Here is a 24,435-nt window from a genome sequence, read left to right on the forward strand (position 1 = left end):
CAAGTACTTATGTACTGAAAAGGCATTAGAAAATAGAATTATTTCTTTATTCTACAGCCTTGCAGCTATGCAAGGTTATGCCACGATTGCCAATAGAGAAAAATACAGTGCCAAAATGTGTCCCATATTTTGCCAAGTGCTTTAAAAGAACCTTCCTTGGGCTGACATTTCTTTACCTTGTCAACAAGCTAGTTACTTCCTAAACAATATTGTCTACCTTTGAGAAGCTTTTATTAATTTGTGAATTAAATATTTTTTCTTCAGTTTTTTTTGAAGTATTTGTTTTAGTATCTTTATTCTCACCATTTTTGTTTTTTTAAAAAAAGTTGTTTATAATTTCAAATTTAGTTTGAGTTCATTTGATACAGAATTTTTGCATAAGCAGTTGTCTTATTAAATGAAATCAAATTTAAAAACAAAACCTCTCCATCTATATCAGAAGATCCTAGAGTTCAAGTCTTGCATAGAATATGTTCAGGTTTTCATGGTAGCTGGACATTAAAATTAAATCAAATTTTTATCCTACTGTCATTGTATGTCATCCTGCTCTTTCTGCTTGGGGTTCTTCACCAGCTCCAAAATAAATTGTCTGCAATGGGGGAGCTCATCCTGCAAGAGTGAGGCCAGAGGTCAACCCACATTGAGAATTGAAGTGCCACACGAATGCTTGTGATTAGGGTTCATCTCTTGACCCAGTCTTGTGGAGTTGAAATGACAGTGCTGGTCTGGTTGCTTAATTTTTTTTAAAAATTGAGTGATTCTAAATCTGAATCCATACCTGCTAAGTATTTCCAGCATTTTCTATTTTTATTATGAATCCATTTAACTTGGAGCTGTACAGGTACATCATTTAGTGCCCCTCAAGTTGAGTGTTCCAGAAATTCTCAGCTATTCAATGAAAGGCTGTTTCCAGTGGTAAAACTAAATGGAGCATTATTTTAAAACTCGCTCAGTGAGAACAGTTTTGTTTGTTATTTTGCATCATGTTACCAGATCAGGTTGTCATGCAGGACCAGAGATGTACTGTATATCTACACATCCTGATACTTGCTACAAGTTGAAATACAGAACCAGCATGTGTGTTTTTTAAACATTGAAGTAGGTAACAACCACATCAAACAATTATGAAATAGTACAATGAAGAAATGGAAGCTGGATCATCACAGTAAAAACACAAGTAAAGTTGTCTTTTTAAGGTTGGGGTGAGAAAAGATTGAGTACTCTTATGCAAATTATGAACTGGCCTGAAGAGCGTTCTGCAACTGGGACAAGAGTGGTGGTGCTTCATGTTGAAATTCCCTAGATGTGCCCTAGAAACAGTAATGGGAGATAACGTATGGTGCAATTAAATATTTCTCCAGTGTGGATCTTCTGGTTGATAAACATTTGTTTTTAAATTGTCTCAGGTTATGAACAAACTGATCTGGTAATTCCAATCTATAGAGACTATAAATATTTGTTTTAAATTTATGTAAATCAGCTTCGATGTCTGTCAGATTGCTGCCAACCCATTAGGTAAATAATTTTCAGCATTATTGCATGAAGTAGGTCGTACTTAAATGCTGTACAACACTAGTAAATCTGTATGAAAATTTTTTGCAGCTTTGATTGCTACCCAAGACTTTGAAGTGTTGCTTTATATCTCAATAAATTAACATTGGCCCCTTCCCGTTTTAAATATCAGCACTGTCTTATAAATAGTCAAATTGTTCTGAAAAATGTACTAGTTACTATTTAGAAACTACAGGTAGTTTTTAGATGGGTATGTTTCTATGCTGATTTTTTTTTTTGGCAGTATACAATACCAGCACCAATTTAGTATTGTACAAGTACAGTTGCACTGTCCAATTGCATCACAACAGAGTAGAAAGTTTATGTAAATATATGCATGGAGAGCATTATATTGCTTCCAACTTTTTTTTTCTGAAGAGCTGAAAGATAGCTGTTTTTAGGTTGTGGGCATTTTTAACGTGATATAATGGCAGAATATCTTTTTTTCCAAACTTCTAAGCTGTCCTGATGCTCCAGAGTTTATTTAATGAGTAGCTGAGCCATATGCACCAGCCATGTCCCAGATTTGATCTCTGGTCTAGGCAGTAGGAGTGCTGCAATTGGGTACATGGCCCTGGTTCAGGGAGGAGAAAATCTGCTAGGGTTCCTGTTTCCCTGATCATCTGGAAACGTTTCTCCTGGAACTGCCCATGTGGATATTAGGTGAGAATGGTATCGGGCTTCAATTTGATGGCCCGACTGTTAAGTCACGTGTGATAGTCTATTTAAGTACTGGAGGGTGTCTAGTGCCTATGGATCCCATACCCCAGCAGGACGTTGATGCTTTCAGGAGAGGAGCTGAAAAAAATGTTAAACTGTAGACTTTGGATTGTGGTAAATATGCTGCTGGTGGTACCAAAAACCACCTGAGGTGATCTTGCCTCCAGTGATGGTAGCCTCCACTGACTCCACTTGTGAAAAATCACAATCTTCTGTTTTTTTCTATCTGGCAGTCTAGGGTTCCCAAACTCCCTTAAGCCTGAGGGTGGGAATTTGAGCGCATCTGCCACACAACTGGTCTAGTCATCGGTTGCCGGTTTTTAAACCATGATGAACAGTGTTGTGCTTGCCCTGCTCAGCTTCACTCCAGGACCATGGAGGGCAGGGACAACTCGCTGGTCCTTTTTCTCAATTACGAAATACCACCTCAACCCATTTTCCTTGCCCCCTCCACCCTTCTCTTCGCTAATTGCAGAAAATTTGAAGAGCTCATGGGTTTACTTTACAAGGATTGAGATTACCTGTGCTGCTGCTTCTACTGCTACCTCCTGCTCCTGACTTGTCCCCAGCCCTTCTTTCTCTTTCACCCACCCTACATCCTGTTGCCCCCATCATTCTGCAGTTTTTCTTTCATCTCCCTCCAAGCTCACCTGTTCGATGACTCTCACCCTCTGCTCTCTTGATCTCTTCTCTATTAAATGCCTGATAACTGGACTATTGCTCCCGGCCCCCATGGTTGCCAACTTTGTAAACGTCTCTTCACTCAAGCACTGTCCTTTTAAAGCCGACATCATCCTCACAAACATTTCAAAAAGGCTTGCCCTCAACCACCTGTCCTCCTACTACCACCATCATTTGCCTTGGTCCCACTCTCTGGAATTCCCTCCAATAATCCCTTTGTCTTTCCGTTTCTCTCCCTGCCTTTGTAAAAACCTTCTCAAATCCTATCCTTTTGATCAAGCTTTCAATCACCTTGTAATTAACTCTTGCACTATGGCTTGTGGTCTGCTTCTTTATTTTTCAAATTTTCCTTCCCATCACCCCCTCCTTCAGTAAAGTGGCTTAAGATTTTTTATGGTTGACGCTGTATAAATGCAAGTTGCTGCAATTTAATGCCTCATTTTATTGTATAGAGCCACATGTGAAGATTTGCACTGTTATTTGGGCCAGTTGTATAGCGTTGTGCCGTGTTTGTTTTGCACACTTTTTGGGGGACGTATATTGCAGTGCAATTTTTGTACTATTTTTCACCCATTCTGTAGTCTCTGGCTGGGTGATGTGTTCTTGCAGCATAACCCGTTTTATCAAGTTAGGTACCAAGATGCTTGAGAGTGGCTCAGATTTTGCTCCCGTTTTCTTAGATCAGGAATTTGGAGAATCCAATATGCATATTGTCTTGTTATTGATGCCTGTTGGTGAATGAATGTGCTGCGCCACCCATTTCTTTCCAATTTTCAGTTTCCTAACTCTAGTTTCTGGTTAGAATCAGACTTGCTAAACGGTAGTCTCCTTTAGGACAAAATCACAACTTTCATTTATTCAGTACCTTTTTAATGTAGAAAAATGGCCCAGGGTGCTTCAAGAGACATAATCCAAAAAAATTAATGCTGTGCCAAAGGAGGAGATATTAGGATGACTTAGAGGTGGAGTTTAAGGAGGATCTTTAAAGAGGCAAGGGATGCAGAGATTTTCAAGGAGGCAGTTCCAGAGCATAAGGTCTAGGCGGCTGAAGGTATGGCTGCCAGTGGGGCGGAGGTGATGCACTAAAGGTCAGAGTCAGAGGAATGGGGAACTTGGGTGGGGAGGGTAATTGTGCTGGAAGGAGTTCTAGAAATAGGGAAGGGCAAGGTCATGAAAGGATTTAAACATAAAAATTTTAAATTTCAGGTGCTGGGACCGGGAGCCAATTATCTTAGCGAGCACAGAGCTGATGGGTGAGTGGGACTTGGTGCGGGATAGGTTATGGAGGGTCGAGGATGGAAAGTTTACCAGGAGAGCATTGAAATAGTTGAGTCTGGAGATGACAAAAGCGCCGATGTCTTGTGACAACCAGCATGCACTGATCTCACCAGCCTCCTGAATCAAGGAAAGTGCATGCGAACAACGAGAGGGGCCATCCTTTCCTGCCCAAGCGCCGAGTGCATACTCCTACAGTGGCTGCTGGCAACTCCATCTCCTGACCCTGCTGCCGTCTTTCCCTCAGCTTCTGGTGGGGGATCTGTTTCTTTGAGGAGCTTTGGCATTGGGGAGTGAAGGTGGATGGCTGTCCTGGATGTCTCTGCTGCTCTAGAGTGAAGGACAGGCCTGAGAGTCCCAGCTATCAATCAGTCTTCCTGCAGACTCGCTGCTGAACCAGAAAACTGCAGTTTCACTCCTATAAATGACCTGTTGTGTTTTCCCTCCCAAATGTTCTCAATCCGTTCTAAGACTTGCCTTTGAAAGCTTCAACATACTAGCACAACCTGTCATAACATTACCCTCCTTTTTTGCCCTGTGACTGTCCTAATACTGGTAGGTAGAACTGAGAAACGCAGTTCATTACTGAAGTTACACTCTGCTCCCAGTGTGAGTGGTTTGAAATGAAACAGGAATTTAGACTGCAAAACTGTTAAATGAACAGAGTTGAATGTGGGAGAGGGATTCTTAGCATGGTTGCAGCTGATTAGGTGCTGATGATCTCAGCTGGTTCCTTAAGATTGTTGAGAATTTTTACAGTACATACATTAACCATTTTGAAAATAAAGACACCTGCAAAAAAAAAATGATGCCAGTCCCTAAGGTGTCTTTATTTTACAGGTTTCACTGTATTTTAAATGGTTACAGCAGTTGATTTTCTGTTATGTTAATTCTGATTTTTTGGGTTATCATTCATATAAACAAATAGCAAGTTTTGGAAGGACAGTAATATTCAAATTTGGAGAATTGTGAATACAGGTCCTGATTTTAAACAAGCATATTGCAGTATTGTGTAGAGATAGTTAAAGAAGGAAATATGCAAATTAGGTTCATCTTGAGCTTTACATAGAAAATAGGAGCAGGAGTAGGGCATTCGGCCCTTCAAGCCTGCTCCACCATTCAGTATGATGGCTGATCCCCTATCTCAATACCATATAAAAACTAGGTGGACAGCAAAGATAAATAGCTATCTTCCCACATTAGGTAGAGATTTTATTTATCTGTCAGCAATGGATAAGAAACGCAGTAATTGCCAGGAGCTAGTTTTAAAAAAAACACTTACTTCATTGTAAACCATCTTTCCAGAGGCAAACTGCTTTCCAGATTCTTTCAGTCGAGATATGACATTCTACCCCTTGCAATAAAATAACCTCTGACTCGTGGTGAGCAATACCGCGAGATAACAGCTAGTTATTGGCAGTGTGATCTTCAGCAAAAAGGTTATTTTTCATTAATTATCTTAACAATACCCTCCCTTTTTATTGACAGCACACCACTGAAGTTGATATGGGTGATCACCGCCACATTAGATTTTTCAGAATTGGATGTCATCTAATATAATCAAAGGTGTATATTATCACAGTACGGTGACACGTAATATATAGGAGAGATCGTTTCCTATTTGGAAAAATGAGATTAAATAGATGGTGACTGATACTAATTTATGGTTTTTCAAATTTTATTTAATATAGTTTGGCATGTAAGTAATCTATTATAATTTCTTGTCTAATGTAGATTGGGTTTGAGTCTATATTGAACTATCAGTCAGCTTTCTTGTTGATATATTGGTCTGCTTGCAAAACCTTTTTCCCAACTCCAGTTTTCTCATTCCAAAAAAATTCCACAATCACATTCCACCCAAAATTAAGCTGATAGCTGCTATACATTTCCTCACCCACTATAGACCCTTAAAAAAAATGATCACTGAACAAAAACAAATGATTCAGAAAAAAATATAACTTGCTTAACATGACAACTTGCAAAGTCCAATACACTCTACCAGCCCTTAACATCCTCAAGCTTATGTCAACCCTTATGTGCTGTAGTCTTGGGTGCCCGACTGAGGCTTGTCATTTTGAGTCAAAGAATTACACAACTGCTCCTGAGGTACTGTAAGGCCCAGTCTCCATCACAGTGCTTGTACTGAAGCTGATGTAACCCAGGCAAGCAACTAAGCTATGCCTCCAAGGGGCTTTCATGTAGCTCCAATGTTCTGTTTTCCCAGCTCCCTGTTTCACTCACTGCAGCCCAAAGTCTCACTCTTGTTGCCTCCCCCAACCTAAACGTGATTTGGTTGCACTTTGTTACCTAGACTTCTCTCCTGATTTATATACCCTGCTTAATCTGCTCCCGCTCCCTGTATAAATCCTTCTCTCATCATTGTCCCACCCTCAAATCGAGGTGTCTCGTTATACCTGCCTTAGTACTGCTACGTTTCCAGCCCTGGATTTCTCCTCCGGCTCCTTTCTATATTAATAATACAGGGAGAATATTGTTTTAAGAAATGTTAACTTGCTATAGGATAGTATGTAATTCCAAACATGTTTAGGTTGTTAAGGATGAAGTTAATTGCAATTTTGCTCAAGTAAGCCTATTTTTATACAATAGAAGAAATCACATCATTGTATTGAGTGCAAAACTAAATTCAGAATTGCAAGCCAAAAACAGAAATTTTAAAAACTGATGTGGAAACCCAAAAAATACCAAAAATTAGTGAGTGTCTTATTGTATGTTTTGTAATATTTTTGTCCATAAGCAATACCAAGGCAGATCAAGTAGCGTTGTCCTGCTTGCTTCAATGCCTGACACTGAAATGTTGATGTAAACTTTGTGTGTTAAACTCAGAGTTCACAGCAAAGTTTCTAGGAATGTAATTCAACTGCCAAGTTACTCCCAAGTGTTGATGAATAATTTCTGTGTGGGACTTGTTTTGGCAACTAGTGCCGCTGGTTTCTATTGAGTCAACTAAAGAGAGTTGGAGCAATGACCAGTGTTAATGAATATTCTTAAACAATAGTCCATTTCAAGTTGATAGTTGTGGGTTTAAAGTTTCTTTTTTTATTATAAATGTGTTTGCATTTCTCAATTTCTATCTTGGCAAGGCAGCGTAGCAACAAGTCCATGGAAAAGCCTGAGTCAATGTGCTTTGGTTTGCTCTAATGAAATTTAATTTTTTTCTTTGTTCACTGCTGAGTTGATTTATGAAGTTCATAAAAAACTGAATTAATGTTTTCCCCAATATAATTTTTTCCTTGTAAATCATTCTGTATCTCAGCATCTTTGATCACCATTTTCTGTGTGCTCATGAATGCATTTGCATCTTGCCACCATAGTAAGATTGTAAAAGTTGCTAAAACGCCTCATTGCTACTAGTTTTATACAGATTTCTTGAAGAGCTTGTCACAGTTGGTCATTGGTCTGATTCTTTACAGCACTCTGCTGTGCTGATTGCCAGTTTGAAAATTGGCAAAATACCAACTGTTTCGCATTAACCAAACTGAAGTACATTTTGAGGTAATTTGCTTAATGCACATGCTGTTTGAAACTAGTAAAGATGAAAGTCTGTGGCAGCTCTGTTTTCCCCTCTAGCCCAACTAAACATCAACAATACATGCAAAATTACATGGTCCTGGAAGAAAATGTATTGAAGTGGTATTTCACCACTTTGTTTTGGGAATGTGCTCAGTGTTTGTCTTGGCAGCAGTTGTTTCTGATGTTAAGTCAGGAAAAGTTATGTGCATTTTTTCTTCACCTCCCTCCGCGTTCTTTGGATTTGTTACTTGCATTATTCTAGTCTTTTGCAAAATTTTTGTGGTATTTGTAAAAACAATCTTAAAGCAACAATTATGACTGAATAGAAATAGTAAATGATTGATTTGAAAAGGGGAATAAGGGACTGTCATGTACCGTTCACTATATCTTACTTGCATTTCATTTCAATAATACCTGCATAACCATAAAACTCAGCCATGGCTTTCCACAGAATCATACCTTGAGACGGGGCTCTATCCTGCATTTCGTAGAGCAAATCCTGGTAAACTAGCAGGTGCTGATAAAGCCCTCATCTGTGTGGGCTGCACACCGTTGTGTGATGTGAACTCATTTCTTGCCATGATGCGTTTTAGGGGAAGCTATATAAGTACATGAGGGAGAAAGGAATAGAAGGATATGTTGATAGGGTGCGATGAAGTAAGGTGGGAGGAGGCTTGTATGGAGCATAAACACTGGCATAGACTTGTCGGACCGAATGGACTGGCCAACCTTTTTATTTCCACTTCCTGACCACGCCACGCCCTGCCCCGCCCCCCCCCCATCAAATTAAACATTTATTTCCAAAAACAAGCCAAAGTCCAAAAATAACAACCCACCCACCTTCAAGATTCATTATACGCTTGAATGTGACAGATCCATAACAGAGAATCAGGAGGGCAATAAGAACTTAAAGTGCTTGTATATTTACAGCCTTAGTGAAGTGTTATTAATAGGGAAACTGCTTTAGTGCAGCAAAAACTGCTTGTAGGTTAGAAAATACTTTTTCTTGCAGATGTGGGTCAGTTCCAGCTCCTCCTTTTCACCAACACTATTTTCAATCCCGTATTTAGAAATGCCTCTGCCCACTAAACAGCAAGGCAAGTTTTCGGGTGGTACGTTAACCAGTTGGTTTTGCAGGTGCTCTGTTGACTGGAATTGTTGAATGGAAGTGTTAATGAGCAGAACTGAATGCGTCTGTGTCAGATAGCCTTGCAGTTGGCATGCACTCAAACACTTGGCTATTAGTAGTGGTCATGTCTGCAGATAAGTATGTAGAAATGCTGATTAATAGAAACATTTGTGGTGCATAACCATTTGAGACGCTCTCTAGCCTTTACAGAATGGGAATTCTCCGCTGTACAACTGCAGTTGGAGTATAAAGTTTAACTGGAGAGAATTTCAGCTGTTTAGTTCCTGTTTTAAAATACTGAGGGGTTGGGGATATATCATGCCTGGTAAAAGGCAAAACACAATCAACTTTCAAGGTATGTGGTAATATTTTTGTACCACATGCAAGATCATGAGAAAGCTGCATTGTCACCAGTTGCAAGTGTAACATGGACTCTGATTCCCCTGACCCAAAATAAATATACCTGGCAGTAACACTTCAAGTTTGCTTTTGCACAACAGCTGTTTTCATTTAAATTCCATGAGACCAGCGTCCATGAGCCGGTTGACACTGTTTACACGACTAATCCCAGTTTCCTTAACCTGGCAGCAACCAACAACAACTTGCATTTATATAGTGCCTTTAACGTAGTAAAATATTCCAAGGCACTTCACAGGAGTGTAATCAGACAAAATAAATTAACATGGAGCCAAAGAAGAAAGCATTAGAAAAGGTACGCAAAAGCTTGGTGATAGAGAAGTTTTAAGGAGCGTCTTAGAGGAGAGAGGGGTGAAAAGGCAGAGGGGTTTAGGGAGGGATTTCCAGAGCTTAGGGCCGAGACAGCTGAAGGCACAGCCGCTAGTGATATGGCAAAGGAAGTCGGGGATCCACAAGAGGTCAGAATTGGAGGAACATGGAGTCCCCAGAGGGTTGTAAGGCTGGAGAAGGTTGCAGAGAAAAGGAGGGGCGAGGCCATGGAGGGATTTGAGAACATGGATGAGAATTTTGAATTTGTGACATCGGTGGATTGTGAGCCAATGTAAGTCAGCGAGCACAGGGACGATGGGTGAACGGGACTTGGTGTGGGTTAGGATATGGGTAGCAGAGTTCTGGATGAGCTAAAGTTTATGGAGGGTGGAAGTTAGGAGGCTGACCAGGAGAGCATAGGAATACTCGAGCCTGCTGATAACACAGGCGTGGATGAGGATTTCAGCAGCAGATAGGCGGGAGCGAAGCCGGGCGAATATTAGAGGTAGAAATGATGGCGAGAATATGGGGTCAGGTGCTCAGCGCAGAGTCGAATAGGACGTGAGGTTGCAAACAGTCTGGTTCAGACTGAGACAGTGGCCAGGGAGGGGTTGGAATCGGTGGCGTGGGCTGATGACAATGGCTTCGGTCTTCCCAGTGTTTAATTGGAGGAAATTTCTGCTCATCAAGTACTGGATGTCTGACAAGCAGCCTGACCATATTGAATAGAGACAATATTCGGCCTAATACTGAATCGTTTTCAGTCGAGGGGTTGATAGAGGTGATGTGGTAGAGCTGGATGTCCTCTGCGTATATGCGGAACATGACGTGTCTTTGGATGCTGCCGCTGAGGAACAGATGAGAAACAGGAGTGGGGCAAGGATAGATCCTTGCGGGACTCCAGAGGTAACTGAGGAGGAAGAGAAGTCATTGCAGGAGATTCTCTGGCTACGACTGGATGGATGAGAATAGAACCAGGTGAGGGCAGTCCCACTCAGCTGGAAAACGGAGGAGAGGTGTTGAAGGAGATCCGTAGACACAGACAAGTTTGTGGAATGGGCAGATAAGTGACAAGACGTGATTTAATGGCAAAATGTGAGATGCTCCATTTTTGGGAGGAAAAACAAGTTTGGGTGTATAGTCCTAATGAAAAGATGCTTTAAAAAAAAATGGAGGGATCCAAAGACCTAATTTATTAGAAGTACGTGTACAGGTAAATAAAGCCATAAAAATGCCAGTGACATTGTGGGTTTTATAAGTCGGGGCATAGAGCAAAAAAGCCATGATAAATTTGTCCATTGCAGTGGTTAGGCCACTGCGTACTGTATGCAGCTTTCAGTGCCCCATTATGGAAAGGACTTCTAAAGTCATAGCGAATGTACAGTGTATCACTAGGATTATACCGGTGATGTGAAACTTCCCCCTGCCTTGGTCGCGTCCCTTCCCCCTGCCTTGGTCGCGTCCCTTCCCCCTGCCTTGGTCGCGTCCCTTCCCCCTGCCTTGGTCGCGTCCCTTCCCCCTGCCTTGGTCGCGTCCCTTCCCCCTGCCTTGGTCGCGTCCCTTCCCCCTGCCTTGGTCGCGTCCCTTCCCCCTGCCTTGGTCGCGTCCCTTCCCCCTGCCTTGGTCGCGTCCCTTCCCCCTGCCTTGGTCGCGTCCCTTCCCCCTGCCTTGGTCGCGTCCCTTCCCCCTGCCTTGGTCGCGTCCCTTCCCCCTGCCTTGGTCGCGTCCCTTCCCCCTGCCTTGGTCGCGTCCCTTCCCCCTGCCTTGGTCGCGTCCCTTCCCCCTGCCTTGGTCGCGTCCCTTCCCCCTGCCTTGGTCGCGTCCCTTCCCCCTGCCTTGGTCGCGTCCCTTCCCCCTGCCTTGGTCGCGTCCCTTCCCCCTGCCTTGGTCGCGTCCCTTCCCCCTGCCTTGGTCGCGTCCCTTCCCCCTGCCTTGGTCGCGTCCCTTCCCCCTGCCTTGGTCGCGTCCCTTCCCCCTGCCTTGGTCGCGTCCCTTCCCCCTGCCTTGGTCGCGTCCCTTCCCCCTGCCTTGGTCGCGTCCCTTCCCCCTGCCTTGGTCGCGTCCCTTCCCCCTGCCTTGGTCGCGTCCCTTCCCCCTGCCTTGGTCGCGTCCCTTCCCCCTGCCTTGGTCGCGTCCCTTCCCCCTGCCTTGGTCGCGTCCCTTCCCCCTGCCTTGGTCGCGTCCCTTCCCCCTGCCTTGGTCGCGTCCCTTCCCCCTGCCTTGGTCGCGTCCCTTCCCCCTGCCTTGGTCGCGTCCCTTCCCCCTGCCTTGGTCGCGTCCCTTCCCCCTGCCTTGGTCGCGTCCCTTCCCCCTGCCTTGGTCGCGTCCCTTCCCCCTGCCTTGGTCGCGTCCCTTCCCCCTGCCTTGGTCGCGTCCCTTCCCCCTGCCTTGGTCGCGTCCCTTCCCCCTGCCTTGGTCGCGTCCCTTCCCCCTGCCTTGGTCGCGTCCCTTCCCCCTGCCTTGGTCGCGTCCCTTCCCCCTGCCTTGGTCGCGTCCCTTCCCCCTGCCTTGGTCGCGTCCCTTCCCCCTGCCTTGGTCGCGTCCCTTCCCCCTGCCTTGGTCGCGTCCCTTCCCCCTGCCTTGGTCGCGTCCCTTCCCCCTGCCTTGGTCGCGTCCCTTCCCCCTGCCTTGGTCGCGTCCCTTCCCCCTGCCTTGGTCGCGTCCCTTCCCCCTGCCTTGGTCGCGTCCCTTCCCCCTGCCTTGGTCGCGTCCCTTCCCCCTGCCTTGGTCGCGTCCCTTCCCCCTGCCTTGGTCGCGTCCCTTCCCCCTGCCTTGGTCGCGTCCCTTCCCCCTGCCTTGGTCGCGTCCCTTCCCCCTGCCTTGGTCGCGTCCCTTCCCCCTGCCTTGGTCGCGTCCCTTCCCCCTGCCTTGGTCGCGTCCCTTCCCCCTGCCTTGGTCGCGTCCCTTCCCCCTGCCTTGGTCGCGTCCCTTCCCCCTGCCTTGGTCCATGCTGAGGTATTGAACAAGATTAAATGTTTCGCTATTATGGTAGCATTTCCTGGGGACTGGGCCTATATGTCTTTTCCTCTTGCTCTTCTTCCTGCCCTCCTCTTCCTCCTGTAACCCACTCCTCTTCTGATCTCTTATTGGTCTGCAGTTTGCTCCCATCTTTTTCTGTCTTCTCCTCCAAGCTCATTGCTTCCAGTAGACCTATCTCCTCCCTCGGTCTCCACAACGCCTAACTATGCATTGTGAACCAAACTGAACTTCAGAAATTGAGGTAAGTCCATACTTTATATCTAAACCCAAAAGGCTTCTGATTAACGAGCAGTCAATCTATCAAGAAAAAAGAAACACTGGTGCATGTTACATGAATAATCATTTGATGTGTTGTGATTCACAGCTGGTCCAGGCCTTGCACATCTATTGATACTTGAGCAAACATAATTTGATTAGCACTTAAGACAACATGTCTGTATCCTGGCTTACCTACAGATTGAAGAACCTATCTGCATTCTCACAGACAGCTGAGCTCTGGACCTCATGTCTTTCCTTACTAAACTACAACATCCATCTTCACTCTAGTTATTTCTTAAAAACACATTTGCCCTGCATATTTGATGTCCTGTCTATATATCAAAAATCTTAAGTCTGTGAACGCTTTCTGTCAACTTTTTCTATTATAAATTTGTATGCATATTTATAATGGGAATGGAACTTGCTTATGTAAACTTGTCACACTGTCATTATACTCCCTTGCCAGTGGTGCCACTGTAGCCAGTTTTGCACTCCCCAGTTTTTTTTGTCTATACTGTAGAGAAACTCCTATGTTGCAGAAAACTCTACTTCCCGAATCACAGTTTTTGTCTAAGTATTAGATAAAAATAAGTAAGGACAGAATGCATGACTAAAATGAGAACTGAATTACATCTACTTGCCCTGGTCCAGTTATCTACTGACCTTTTAACCCCACTTCACCTGAAGACTACCCTTTGTCTTGACTCCTTGTGTGTAATGCCAGGGAGATTAATGATATTTTAAAATGTTGCTTCTGCAGGCACTTCCTGTCAACTTTTTCAATCAGAAATTCCTACGTCCACACTTGCAAAGGAAACTGTCGTAGTAAGCTTATCGCCCCTTAGTTTTGAATCTCTCAGTTCCTCAGAATGTACTGCAGAGAAACTCTTATGTAACAACCAACTCTATTCCTCTGCTTCCCAAATGACTAAATTTTGCTACTTAACTATAAGTAATACCAAAATATTATGACAATAAGTCAGAATATATGACTTCAGATTGAGGACTGAATTATGTCTGTATGGCCTGCTCCAATTATCCTCTGCCCTCTAACTTCACATCACCTGAAGTCTGCATTTGGTCTTGACTCCCTGGGTGGGGTGCAATGCCACGGGAGATTGACTAGTAAGCTTTTGTCACGTTCTGCATTAAATTTTTTGTTCTGTAAGTGTGTAGTTTGTGGTCTTCAATAATGCATTGCAAAGGCTGCATATTTATTACTGGTTATCTTGATTGGCTAAGTAATACACTTTACTTTTAGACTGAGTTCAGCCAGTCACTGAAATCTAATGTTCTTAATACTTTAGCCAGATTAATGAAACAAAAATTTAAGCAATTTTTTAAAAAAAGGCAGTGCTTATCATTTGAAAACAAAAAACTGTGTATGCTGGAATTCTGAACCAAGAACAGAAACTGCTGGAAACACTGTCAGTCAGCATCTGTGGAACAAATAAGGTGATGTTTTGGGTGTAGACCCTCAAAACGGGAAGAAATTACAGATGGACGGCATTTAAAAAGGAACAGAGCAATGGAAGAGAGGAATGTGCACGCACACACAGAAATAATGACCTGTGAAGTGGAAAACGAGATGGTTAAATGGCTGAAGTGTGTGTTCCAAAATACTGAATTGTACAATATAATTTATTGAGTACAAAAGCATAGATCGGAATAATGAAACTAAATTACTGAGGACTCTTACTGGCCATTCCTGCCAGAAATTACAATGCCATTTGACCTTCAAAGGGTATAGTTATACAACATCTGTCAGCCTCTGACTGGTGTATGTAGTGCATAGTGCTCAGTTGGAAAATGTTACACGACTGATTGCTTTATGCATTGAGGCTAGCAACAATGCATGATTTGAAATCATGCCAGCTGGCCAATTTTTAATGTTGGGCAGCAAGTGAAACTGCCTGCTTTCTTACAATCATTTTTTCTATTCTATACATCCCCCAGAGGTCCAATAAACCCTTTCAAAATCTTAAAGACCTCTAACAGGTCACCCCTCTCTCCTTTTTTCTAGAAAAAAGAGCCCCAGCCTGTTCAGCCTTTCCTGAAAAGTGTATCATCCTTGTGAATCTTATTTGCACCTTCTCCATTGCCTCTCATTTTTATAATGTGGTTAGTGTGGCCTAATCAAGTTCCCTACAAGTTTAACATAACTTCTCTGCTTTTCAATTCTGTCATTCTAGAAATGAATCCCAGCGCATGGTTTGCATTTTATATGGCCTTATGGATCTGCAATGCTACTTTGTGATGTGTATCTGTACCCTTAGATCCCATAACTCATCTACCCCATTTAGACTCTCATTATCCAAGCATTATGTGGCCCCCTCATTCTTCCTACCAAAACACACCACCTCACACTTATCTATATTGAAATTCATTTGCCAATTACACACCCATTCTGCAAGTTAATTAATGTCGTCTTTTATTTTGTCACATTCTTCAGCATTAACTATACCCCCCAATTTGGTGTCATCTGCATATTTTGAAATTGTACTTTTGATTCCATAACGTAAATTATGAACAGCACCTAGCAATAAAATGTAGCTTCGTACCACTCAGGACTTGCATCCGGCGTGTGTGGTGTTGTGACACAGCCCACCACAGATGGCTGCATATCTTGCTTGTGCACTCAGGGGTTGATCACTGACTCAACTTCCAAGTTATGCTGATACTTTCACATCATCCACTTGAAACTGCTGTGCATCAAGATTAAAAGTGGCATTGTAACTGCATCCTAAATTAAAGCTATTTTGGCAGCACAGACAATTTTCCAAAATTCCCTCCATGTATCCAACAAACATTAAAACTCTTGCATATAATTTAGACTTCCTATGAATGTCACACTAGCTTCCTATAATAGTTTTTCTGTTACACTTTAGTTCAAAATAAAATATTAGCAAGTGAGAACCGAAGAGGTAAGGAATGTCGAGTCAAAAGTGAGAAAAGCAGTTGGAAAATTACCAATGAGAAACTACTAAGGACTTATGAAACCAGCCAAACCTGAGTGACATGCCAGGAGAACCTACCGAAAAATAACACCGAAAGGTGATGAACCAGTCAATCGCTCAAAACTCTTGGGGGAAAAAAATGTCCACTATTTTTCTCAGTACCTTATTTCTATGGTCTGTATTAAGGTTTTAAGCAAAAAGCACAAGAAATGCACATTTCACATTAGATTTAAATTTTCCATTATATTTTTTATAATATTGTAAAGCTTTCACTTCAAGCCTACGGCCCCTTCTAAAATCTTGGGCTTCGACTTGATATTTTTGCTCAGAACCTTGACGTCTAAGCCAGTGCAGTGTGCAGTTTCCCAGTATGAATCAGTCGAATTTAGTTAGACCAACTTCTAGAATGATTATCTCCAGCTTGCAGCAGCATCTGCTTGGTTGTTTCCTAAAATTATTTGGGGGGGAAAAAGCTAAAGGAATAATTTCAAAATCTTTGTCAAGTAAAGTTTATATGAATGTTTTCTAAAACAGGTTGTGTGTGTGAAAGCAAGAAAAATAATATACTTCAAATCTAACGGAATGTATTGATTCCACAACTGTTACAACTTTTGTATTCAAATGTTTTCCAAAAGCGGGCAAACAATTAGACAGCCACAATTTGTTTTTTCCACTGAGAAAATAAATAAAATGTCCATAAGTGATTCAGTTTGTACACTTTTGGAAAACATTTAAATGGAATAGGATAATGATTTTTCAACTAAACTTTTAAATAAAAGCTAGTTGTTCTTTTACTTAAAGCATGTTGAGCTGAGAGGGAGCCTTTTCTCATCCTTAAAATCAAAGAAAGGAATTATATTTTGAAAGCTTTAGGTAACTAAAAAACGATCTTGCTAACATCACCTCTGTTTTGTAATAATCAGAATGCCCCAGAAGTTAACAGCGCTCACTGTTTATGCGCAAATTGGACAGCAACCTCTGGTGATCGCGCAAGCGTAGTTCATAGAATCTTAGAAATTTACGGCACAGAAGGAGGCCATTTGGCCCATCGTGTTTGAGCTGGCTGAAAAAGAGCTATCCGGCCTAGTCCCGCTTTCCAGCTCTTGGTCCGTAGCCCTGTAGGTTACAGCACTCCAAGTGCATATCCAAGTACTTTTTAAATGCGATGAGGGTTTCTGCCTCTACCTTTCAGGCAGTGAGTTTCAGACCCCCACCACCCTCTGGGTGTAAAAATTTCTCTTCAGCTCCCCTCTAATCTTTCTACCAATTACCTTAAATCTATGCCCCTGACCCCCCCCCCCCACTAAGGAAAATAGGTCCTTCCTATCCACTCTACTTAGGCCCCTTGTAACTTAATACTCCTCAATTAAATCTCCCCTCAGTCTCTCTCTTCCAAAGAAAACAACCCCAGTAATCCAATCTTTCGTCATAGCTAAAATTCTCCAGTCCTGGCAACATTCTGATAAATCTCCTCTGTACCCTCTAGTGCAATCACATCTTTTTTATAATGTGATGACCAGAATTGCACGCAGTACTCTAGCTGTGGCCTAGCTAGTGTTTTATACAGTTCTAGCATAACCTCCCTGCTCTTATATTCTATGCCTTGCTAATAAAGGAAAGTATCCCGTATGCCGCCGTAACCACCTTATCTACCTGTCCTGCTACCTTCAGGGATCTGTGAACGTGCATTTAAAGGTCCCTCTGTTCCTCTACGCCTCTCAGTATCCTTCCATTTATTGTGTTTTCGGCCCTGCCCAAATGCATTTCCTCACACTTTGGATTGAATTCCATTTGCCACATTTCTGCCCACCTGACTAGTCCATTGATATCTTCCTGCAGTCTACAGCTTTCTTCCTCATTATCAACCACACGGCCAACTTTTGTATTATCTGCAAACTTCTTAATCGTGTCCCCTACATTTAAGTCTAAATCATTGATTGAGAGATATATATATACTACAAAAAGCATGGGACCTAGTACTGAGCCCTGCGGACCTCCACTGGAAACAGCCTTCTAGTCACAAGAACATCTGTCAACCATTACCCTTTGCTTCCTACCACTGAGCCAATTCTGGATCCAACTTGCCACTTTCCCTTGGATCCCATGGGCTTTCAATTTTCTGATCAATCTGCCATGTTGGGCCTTGCTAAAAGCCTTGCTAAAATCCATGCAGTTAAACTCAAATCCAGAAGTTGTTGTCAAAGATGTGCTGCCCCTCCATCAGCTTCGCGAAAACGGCATCTCGCTATCTGACTCACCATTCAAATACATTGAACGGCGTAAAGTTCCTGTACTTATGTGGTATCTATGGACTAAACTCTCCACAAAAAGTTAGGGCTTGTCCATTCCAGTCTAAGTACTCTTTTTAATGATGTGATAATTCTTCATTACTGCCAAACAGCGCCTCTGGCACAGAAAATTAACTTTTACAAGTGTGGAGTCTCTTTCTTTCAGCTTTTAATTGTTGGAGATTTAAAAACATTTTAAAAAAAAATTTATAATCTTTTTTTCTTTGTCTCTTTTTTTTCTTTCTTAACCCAATCTTTCTTTTCCTCTTTATTTCACTTTCTGTACCTGACTTGACAATGAATTCACTATTCTAACTTACACTTCCTGGTTCAGACTGCGCTGCCCGGTAACAATTTTTCAATCTGATTGGTTAAGGTGTTACACAGTTGCTTGCCCTGTTCACACAGGTCTCATGCCCTGTAGAAGGCGCTGCGCCATTTGGATTTCTAACTTACAGTAACTTCCAGCACAAAAGCTTGCCGTTCGTTTGCCGCTCACAGTAAACTCTGGCCCATAGTTTACATTTCCTAACTATAAAATAGGTATGAGGGACAGAGTTGCATAGGCAGAAGGGGGGGAAGAGTGTGTCTTCGTTTGTGAACCAAACCCCAATTTCCAGCTCCATATTGGTGCCAAACAGGATCCCCTCCCTTGCTGCCACACTCCAGGAATCTTCGCCCCAGTTTTATAAAATCCTAGGACTATCCACCAGTGCTACCAAAACCCAGCATTGCCTCCAAGTGCACCTAACTCCCAAATCCTTCTCCAGTTTTGCTAAATACCAAGTAGCTGCACCCAATGGTATACATCGGTATACCATTTTGCTGTGTGACCTCAGGTTTAAAAATTGAGGGATAAAACTTAAATAAAGGAATATATACACCATACATCCCACCCATTTATAGTTTTCACAGAATATAGAAGAGTTGGGGGTATTCGATGTCCAAAGCACTTGTAAAAGTCTTAAAAAAAACCACCATCTAATAAAGATGGAACTTGACATACTCAGTCACTGTGAATCAGTGGTCCTCATGGCTTACATTACGTAATACTGTTGGCGTAAAACAATGTATTCTGACTCGCACTGAGCAATGCCACAGGACAACTGCATATGTATCTCTATCTCCCTCTCTCTTCTCTCCCACATTCATTCAAAATGTTTGTGCTTCACTCAACAAATTACTTATGAAATGCAGTGACCAGTAGAAAAATATGGCAGAGATTGTGCAGCAGTAATATTCTACAAACAACAGATAAGTGATTCGTTAACCTGCTTTTTTGCTGTTGGTTCGGAAACAGAACATCGAGAAACCAAAAATGGAGTAGAATAGTCATCTCGAATTTCAAAAGGAAAAGCCATCCTTGACCTGCCTTGGTGAAATTTTTAAGAAGTGACGAGGGTAGTAATGTAGATGTAATATATTTGGGTTTTCAAAAGACCTTCGATAAGGTAGATTCATGACTAAAGTCAGAGCATGTGGCATTAGGGGAATGGATAGCAAGCTGGCTACAAAACAGAAAACAGAGTAGGGGTTAAGGGTAGCTACTCAGACTGGCAAAAGGTGGGAAGTGCACCACTTCATAATTTACATTAATGATTTGGACTCTGGAATCGAAAGTACAATTTCCATATTTGCAGACGACACCAAATTGGGCTGTATAGTTAATGCTGAGGAAGAATGTGAAAGTACAAGACAACATTAATTAACTTGCAGAATGAGTGTGTAATTGGCAAATGAATTTCGATATAGATGTGAGGTGGTGCATTTTGATAGGAAGAATGAGGAGGCCACATAATGCTTGGATAATGAGTCTAAATGGGGCAAAGGAGTTAAGGGATCTAGGGGTACAGATACACATCACTAAAAGTAACAACACAGGTTAATAAGGCCATATAAAATGCAAACTGAACACGGGTTCATTTCTAGAGTGATAGAATTGAAAAGAAGAGAAGTTATGTTAAATTTGTATAGAACCTTGGTTATACCACACTAACCATATGATAAAAATGATACAGGCACTGGAGAAGATTCTTAAAAGATTCACAAGGATGATACCAGAACTGAGAGGTTAGACTTAGCAGGAAAGGCTGAACAGCTGGATTAAAATCCGATAAATCCCCTGGACCTGATGGTCGACATCCTAGGGTTCTAAAAGAGGTGGCTGCAGAGATAGTGGATGCGTTGGTTATGATCTTCCAAAATTCCCTAGATTCTAGAATGGTCCCAGTGGATTGGAAGATAGCAAATGTAACCCTGCTATTCAAGAAAGGAGGGAGAGAGAAAACAGGGAACTACAAGCCAGTTAGCCTGACATCCGTTATTGGGAAAATGCGGGAATCCATTATTAAGGAAGTGGTAATAGGGCACGTAGAAAATCATATGCCTGACAAAGTCCACACGGTTTTATGAAAGGAAAATCAAGTTTGTCAAATCTATTAGTTTTTTGTGGATGTAACTAGCAGGGTAGATAAGGGGGATCTAGTGGATGCATATTTTGGATTTTCAAAAGGCATTCGATAAGGTGCCATGTGAAAGGTAGTTATGCAAGATAAGGCCTCATGGGGTTGTGGTAATATATTAGCATGGATAGAGGATTGGTTAATGGACAGGAAACAGAGTAGGGATAAACGGGTCATTTTCAGGTTGGGAGGCTGTAACTAGTGGAGTGCTGCAAGGATCAGTGCTTGGGCCTCAGCTGTTTACAATTTATATTAACGACTTAGACGAAGGGACCGAGTGTAATGTATCCAAGTTTGCTGATGGTACAAAGCTAGGTGAGAAAGTAAGCTGTGAGGAGGACAGAGTCTGCAAAGGGATATAGACAGGTTAAGTGAGTGGGCAAGAAGGTGGCAGATGGAGTATAATGTGGGGAAATGTGAGGTTATTCATTGGATGCTGAGTCATTGAGTATATTCAAAGCTGAGATATAGATTTTTGGGCTCCAGGGGAATCGAGGGATATGGGGATTACCATTTCTGGGTATGTCCTGTCACACCAGCAGGACAGACCCACCAAAGGTGGCGGTACAGTGATATGCAGTCAGGAAGGAGTGGCCCTGGGAGTCCTCAACATTGACTCCAGACCCCATGAAATCTCATGGCATCAGGTCAAACATGGGCAAGGAAACCTCCTGCTGATTACCACCTACCGTCCTCCCTCAGCTGATGAATCAGTCCTCCTCCATGTTGAGCACCACTTGGAGGAAGCACTGAGGGTAGCAAGGGCACAGAATGTACTCTGGGTGGGGGACTTCAATGTCCATCACCAAGAGTGGCTCAGTACCACTACTACTGGCCGAGTCCTGAAGGATATAGCTGCCAGACTGGGCCTGCGGCAGGTGGTGAGCGAACCAACACGAGGGAAAAACCTACTTGACCTCATCCTCTCCAATCTACCTGTCACAGCTGCATCTGTCCATGACAGTATTGGTGGGAGTGACCACCGCACAGTCCTTGTGGAGACAAAGTCACGTCTTCACACTGAGGACACCATCCAATGTGTTGTGTGGCACTACCACCGTGCTAAATGGGATAGATTCAGAACAGATTTAGCAGCTCAAAACTGAGCATCCCTGAGTCACTGTCGTCCATCAGCAGCAGCAGACTTGTATTCCAGCACAACCTGTAACCTCATGGCCTGGCATATTCCTCATTCTACCATTACCAACAAGCCAGGGGATCAAACCTGGTTAAATGAGAAGTGTGGAAGTGCATGCCAGGAGCAGCACCAGGTGTACCTAAAAATGTGGTGCTAACCTGGTGAAGATACAACATAGGACTACATGCATGCTAAACAGCGAAGCAACATGCTACACACGGAGCTAAGCGATTCCACAACCAATGGATCAGATCAAAGCTCTGTAGTCCTGCCCACATCTAGTCGTGAATGGTGGTGGACAATTAAACAACTGATGGGAGGAGGAGGCTCTGTTAACATCCCCATCCTCAATGATGGCGGAGTCCAGCATGTGAGTGCAAAAGACAAAGCTGAAGCGTTTGCAACCATCTTCAGCCAGAAGTGCCGAGTGGCTGATCCATCTCAGCCTCCTCCCAATATCCCCACCATCACAGAAACCAGTCTTCAGTCAATTCGATTCACTCCATGTGATATCAATAAACAGCTGAGTGCACTAGATACAGCAAAGGCTATGGGGCCCAACGACATCCCGCCATGAGGTTACAGATTGTGCTGGAATACAAGTCTGCTGCTGCTGATGGCCCACAGTGACTCAGGGATGCTCAGTTTTGAGCTGCTAAATCTGTTTTGAATCTATCCTATTTAGCACGGTGGTAGTGCCACACAACACATTGGATGGTGTCCTCAGTGTGAAGACGGGACTTCGTCTCCACAAGGACTGTGCGGTGGTCACTCCTACCAATACTGTCATGGACAGATGTAGCTGTGACAAGTAGATTGGCGAGGACGAGGTCAAGTAGGTTTTTCCCTCATGTTGGTTCGCTCACCACCTGCCGCAGGCACAGTCTGGCTGAAGACTTGTTCTCCAGAACTAGCGCCCCTAGCCAAAATGTTCCAGTACAGCTATAACATTGGCATCTACCCGACAATGTGGAAAATTGCCCAGGTATATCCTATCCACAAAAAGCAGGACAAATCCAATCTGGCCAATTACTGCCCCATTAGTCTACTCTCAATCATCAGCAAAGTGATAGCACTGTTGACGATACCTTCCATCAAGCGGCACTTACTCAGCAATAACCTACTCACCGATGCTCAGTTTGGGTTCCGCAGGACCACTCGGCTCCAGACCTCATTACAGCCTTGGTCCAAACATGGACAAAAGAGCTGAATTCCAGAGGTGAGGTGAGAGTCATTGCCCTTGACGTCAAGACACATTTGACCAATTTTACTAGGGTTCCTTGGTGTCAAACTCGAAGTCAAAGGGAATCGGGGAAAACTCTCCAGTGGCTGGAGTCATACCTAGCACAAAGGAAGATGCTGTGGTTGTTGGAGGCCAATCATCTCAGCCCTAGGACATTGCTGCAGGAGTTCCTCAGGGCAGTGTCCTAGGCCCAACCATCTTCAGCTGCTTCATCAATGACCTTCCCTCCATCATAAGGTCAGAAATGGGGATGTTCGCTGACGATTGCACAGTTCTATTCACAACCCCTCAGAAAATGAAGCAGTCTGTGCCTGCATGCAGCAAGACCTGGACAACATCCAGGCTTGGGCTGATAAGTGGCAAGTAACATTCGCACCAGGCAGTGACCATCTCCAACAGAGAGTCTAACCTCCTCCCCTTGATATTCAACGGCATTTCCATCGCCGAATCCCCCACCATCAGCATCCTGGGGGTCACCATTGACCAGAAACTTAACTGGACCAGCCACATAAATACTATGGCTACATGAGCAGGTCAGAGGCTGGGTACTCAGCGGCGAGTGACTCACTTCCTGACTCCCTAAAGCCTTTCCATCATCTGCAAGGCACAAGTCAGGAGTGTGATGAATACTCTCCACTTGCCTGGATGAGTGCAGCAACAACACTCAAGAAGCTCGACACCGTCCAGGACAAAGCAACCCGCTTGATTGGCACCCTATCCACCACCCTAAACATTCACTCCCTTCACCACCGTGGCTGCACTGTGTACCATCCACAGGATGCACTGCAGCAACTCGCCAAGGCTTCTTCGACAGCACCTCCCAAACCCGTGACCGTTACCATCTTGAAGGACAAGGACAAGGGCAGTAGGCAACAACATCACCTGCATGTTCTCCTCCAAGTCACACACCATCCCGACTTGGAAATATATCGCCGTTCCTTCATCGTCGCTAGGTCAAAGCCCTGGAACTCCCTTCCTAACAGCACTGTGGGAGCACCTTCACCACACAGACTGCAGCAGTTCAAGAAGGCAGCTCACCTACCACCACCTTCTCAAGGGCAATTGGGAATGGGCAATAAAATTCTGCCCTTGCCAGCGATGCCCACATCCCATGAATGAATAGAAAAAAAAAATCAGGCGGGATTTCTTTTGTTAACAGGCCGGGGCTTTTTTCTCTAGAAAAGAGAAAAGCGGTGACCTGATAGAGGTATTTAGGATGATGGAAAGGTTTGATAGGGTAGACGTAGAGAAAATTTTTCCACTTGTGGGGGAGTCTAAAACTAGACGTCATAAATATTAGTCACTAGTAAATCCAGTAAGGAATTCAGGCGATACTTCTTTACCGAAAGTGTTAAGAATGCGGAACTTGCTTCCACAAGGAATAGTTGAGGCGAATAGCATAGATGCATTTAAGAGGAAGCTAAATAAATACGAGGGGAAAAGGAATAGAAGGATATACTGATAGGGTTAGATGAAGAGGGGTGGGACAAGGCTCAT

General features: G+C 43.3%; 1 protein-coding gene across 6 annotated transcripts in view; it reads left to right on the plus strand.

The window, feature by feature from the left end:
- The window catches only part of afdna (afadin, adherens junction formation factor a), a 269,000-nt gene that overhangs the window by 45,820 nt on the left and 198,745 nt on the right, over nt 1-24,435 (plus strand). The window lies entirely within an intron of this gene.

The sequence above is a fragment of the Heptranchias perlo genome, chromosome 8 (assembly GCF_035084215.1).
Source record: "Heptranchias perlo isolate sHepPer1 chromosome 8, sHepPer1.hap1, whole genome shotgun sequence".
Classification (NCBI taxonomy): Eukaryota; Metazoa; Chordata; class Chondrichthyes; order Hexanchiformes; family Hexanchidae; genus Heptranchias; species Heptranchias perlo.